Below are 5,000 nucleotides of genomic sequence, written 5' to 3'. Positions count from 1 at the left end.
AACTAGAAGTCAAGTTATTATTTGTTACTCTTAACTCTGGGATCGACAACTAAAGACAAAACTTGTCAGGCAGTATATACACAGTTGAAAGCAGAAGTTTACCTACACTGTATAAAAAGGCACATAACCATTAAAAAAGTCAGATGTTAATGTGACTAAACGTTTTCTCTTTTAGGTAGGTTAGGATTATCACATTTGTTTGTGTTATGATTAATAGCAGAATAATGAGAGAGATATTTTTTGTGAAATTGTTATAACTTTTCTTGAAAGTCAAGTTTACACACAATAAGATTATTCTGCCTCTGAAGAAGCTCAGATGATGATGTCAAGGTTTTGGAAGTTTCTGTTTGGCTAATTGACAACATTTGAGTTAATTGGAGGCACAACTGTAGAATAGTATTTAAGGAAAACCTCAAACACACTGCTTCCTTGTGTGACAACATGAGAAAATCAACAAGCCCGAATCAACAAAAAAGCCAGATCACAATCTGCTAAATTACTCTGGGGAAAAGACTAATTGTTGGAGACATGTCCTGTGGTCTGATGGAGCTAAGATAGAACTGTTTGGCCATAATGACCAGTGTTATATTTGGAGGACAAAGGGGAAAGCTTACAAGCCTAGCAACACCATCCCAACTGTGAAGTATGGGGGCGGCAGCATCATGTTGTGCAGCTGTTTTGCTGCAGGAGGGACTGGTCCACTTCACAGCATAGATGGCATCATGAAGAAAGAACATTATGTAGAAATACTGAAGCAACATCTCAAGACATCAGCCAGGAAATCAAAACTAGGCCACAAATGGGTCTTCCAAACAAACCATGACCCTGAGCATACTGCCAAATTAGTTCAAATTTGCTTTAAGGACAACAGAGTGAATGTTTTGGAGTGGCCATCACAAAGCCCTGATCTCAATCCTATAGAAAATTATTGGGCAGAGTTGAAAAAGCTTGTGTGAGCACAAATCTGACTCAGTTACACCAATTCTGTTAGGATCAATTAACTATTGAACTAACATCTTAAACTATTGTGAGAAGGTTGTGGAAAGATACCCAAAACAATTAAGCAAAGTTATACAGTTTAAAAGCAAAACTAAAAAAATACAAAGGAAATGTGTGTAAACTTTTGACTGTTAAATTTGACTAATAAATTATTAAAAAAAAAAAAAACCCACAACAAAAAAAAAAATCTTTCATTAATCTGGCATTTAGCAAATGTAAATCATTTAGTTAATCCTAACAGATCAAAAATAGTAAACATTTAGTATGATTTACCATCAGACATTTTTTTATTTAATGGTCATGTGCCTTTTTTAGAGTGTAAGTACTCGTCGTTTGCAAAAAAAATAAATCCTTTTCTCATCTTGTATGTGATGCGTAAAACTTTTAATAGGTTTCCGGTTTCTCTCCAGTTGATGGAGAGAAACTGGAGCACAGAATGGAATTTTCCAGTTTACACACTCGTGTTTCAGCAGACTGATGATCTGAAGACAGAAAGGAAAAAGGTCAGTTATGTTAATTATAGCAGTGATCCGGTAACAAACAAAAAAATCCTCTTAATCAGTACTGCTACTGCTTTTAATAAAAAACTCGCAGGCTTTCATTTAGGATGTCAGGTTATCAGTGGCTTTGTATTGCCAATGTGTGAACCATTTTACAAAGTGTGCTTAAAAAAAAGCAGCCTTCTTAGGATGTCTGTGCACCTTTGAGGTATTTACATAATTTCACATACTGTAAGAAAAGTGGCTAATCTAGACAAATGAATAGGATTTCATTTGTATGAACGTGTACTAACGCTACTAGCTTAAACTATTATTAGCTGTTTATTAATGTTTAGTAAGGAAGTAGCTGGGTTTACGTTTTGATAATGATGCTGGATAAGATCATAAGTTATTGCTACTACTTAACAGTTCATATCTTAATAACAGCCGCGTAATAAGCCAGTAGTTAATAGCATAAATAGCAACCTTCACTTAAGTGTTACCATTTTTTTAATAATCATGTATGGATCCACATAAGAAAAGTTTCAAATTCTGATTTCATGCTGGCCTCTGGGTCCGAATCAGTTTCCACAATCACACAGCAAATGCTACTTTTACAGTGGGGGAATAAATATTGAACACGTCACCATTTTTCTCAGAAAACATATTTATAAATGACAACCAAAGAAAACTACACTGGGAAAAAGTATTGAACACATGAAGAAAGGAAGACGTAGAAAGGCAGTGAAAGCCCAGACAGCAGCTGAAATCTCTTAGTAGTTCTTCAGCAAGCCTCTGCCCTTCCTTAGTGTAAATGAATATCAGCCTGATCTCACGAGGAATTAGTGGCTAATTCGTACAAGTTCAGTCGTACGGAAATGTACGATTTTTAAAAGGATTTTTAAAACCCAACCCCCACCCCTAACCCCTCATTGGGTGGTAAGCAAATCATACTAAATTGTACGAATCGTATCATACAAATTTATACAAATTAGCCACTAAATCAGAAAGTTATGAATTGCTGTGAGATTGTGTTGGAATATTCAGTCCAACATCGACATTAGCAGAAGGATAAAGATGAAACCTTGGGGTCTGTTCTTTCTACGTGGATTAACTGGATTTACTTATTGACGATTTGACACGATCCAGGATCGTTTCGTTCTTCAAAACTCTTCCGAGAGTTGTCGTTGTAGCAACAGGTCCGGTAGATCAAACCTGCTCAGGAGCAGGCTTATTCCATATTAACAGGATTAGATTTGGTCTGTTCAAGCAAAGGAGATGCTTAAAATGTCCCGAATATTGAGTTTTTTTTCTTACAGTAGTAACTTATAGACTAGAAATAGTAAAATAAAATAGTAGAAAAAAATCTATGAAATAGAGTAAAATATAAAATATTTAAAACAGACGTTTTGAAAAATAAATAATAATAAATAAAAGTAGAGTCTATAAGTTACTCCTAAGACTTTACAGACCTGAAACTTGCCTACAGCACTTATTCATTGTTGCTCTTATAGTTGTGTAAATTGCTTCCTTGTCCTCATTTGTAAGTCACTTTGGATAAAAGCGTCTGCTAAATGACTAAATGTAAATGTAAATGTAGATTGTTCTGCAATCTACACTCCAAAATAAAAGTACACAAACTGTTATGGGGGGTGGTTCTCCCCAGGGGGTTCAAAGATAATGTTTATTATTATGGACTTTTTTTTAGATAAAAATGCGCACCATTTTAAGGTGCGAACCAGCTTTGGTACAATTTGTGTATGAGAATAGACATGCACAATATTCTCTTCTTTTTCTCTTCTTTCTCTTTTCTTTTTTTATGCTCCACAAGTGTTGCAGACACCTTTACCAAAATTATTTTAACAAGCCAGTTATTAAGAAACTTGAATAGGCCTACTAAAATCCAGTCTAAAGTAAATAAATTGCTAAATACTCTTGACACAGGAAAGTGTAATGCCTGCAACCCACAGCAAAGGTGGAAAGTTACTGTGTATCTTATTTAACAAACTTTTTACAATGAATTTGATGTAATTTTGCTCACAAGAATTAATCAGTATCAATCAGATGATGTCATTACGCTGCTGTGTTGTCAGCCAATCGTTTCATTGACGATCATGATTTCGAGGATCGATAGATCTGTCCTTCACAACACATGCAGTGATCTCAGATCAGTTCATCCAGACATTTTAATTTGATTCGTGAACTTGTTTAAGGAACCCATAGATATATACATTAGATGTCGCCTGGCCTATTGTTGTCTATTGGACGGAATGCGTCAATAGCGCCACCATCATGCTACAGGGTAGCGCTCCTTTGAAATGAATGCGGGACCAAGGTACAGTGGAGGACTGTGGTCATCCAAAGCCAGAGATATACACATATACACATATATCTATTATTGGTTTTCCTGGATGTTAGTCTGTAATTTTTTTTCTAATAATGAAAATTATAATTTACATCACTTTTCTACATTGATGGATCAGTGACCGCATGGGCATTCCTGACAAAAAGCTTGTGTTTGTGTGTACTGAAATGTACTATTCACCCTCCCTGTTAAATTTGATCTAATCATGTCCTGAAACACAGCTCCTCTCCTGCTTTCACTTCTCATACTGACGGAGGGAGCGATTCGTTTGTGAATGAATCCCCCGAACGACTTTTTCACTAACGTTAGCCGACAATAATACAAGTTTCTGGCAGCGCAGCATCTCGTTGTCATATTTCTTTTGCATTGTTTGCTGATTATATTCAAGAAAACTAGCATAAGCCGAGTGTTTAATGCGAGTTGAAGCTGCTTTGCCGTATGGTGAATGCAGTAAGTGACTGTATTATCATCAATAACGTTACCTGATTGGCACAAAAGTTCAGAACATACAAAAACGTAAAAAACTTAATATTACCTATGAAAAGTTCTGCCTTTGTGCTTTGTTTTCTTTGTTGGCTCATTACTACACCCGTAGACAGCGCTAAAGTCACGCATCTTCACGTAATAACACTGTCTTGACTAGAGCGGTTGAATGACATTTGTCTTGGGAGCACTGTACCAATGTGGCGGCGCTATTGACGCATGCTCAGGGTCCCTATGCGATATCTAGTGTATATATCTATGTAAAGAACCAAATTAGCCAGAGATCAATTATCAAGATTAACAGATCCAGGATCTGCCAAATCATCTTAGATCTTTTAAGTGAGGTACAAAGAACGGACCCCAGGGTGGACATTTCAGCAAGACAATGATCCAAAACAAATTCAAGGAAACTCTCAAATGCTTTTAGAGATAGAAAGTCATGCTGTAGAATGGCCCAGCCAATCACCTGATCTAAATCCAATAGAGAATACCAAATAAAGATTAGATTTGATAGAGGAGACCCACAGAAGCATAAAGAGTTTGACACATTGTTTAAGTCTGTTATAAACTCACACCTGAGCAATGCATGCGACTTCATTCTCCATACGAGAGGCGTCTTAAAGCTGTAGCACCAAAAAAGCCTTTTATATAAGTTCAGTTGTTTCTCCTCGTGT

This window comes from Danio rerio, chromosome 10, assembly GCF_052040795.2.
Source record: "Danio rerio strain M-AB ecotype USA chromosome 10, GRCz13ab, whole genome shotgun sequence".
In the NCBI taxonomy this organism is placed as follows: domain Eukaryota; kingdom Metazoa; phylum Chordata; class Actinopteri; order Cypriniformes; family Danionidae; genus Danio; species Danio rerio.
This window is presented reverse-complemented; position numbering follows the sequence as displayed.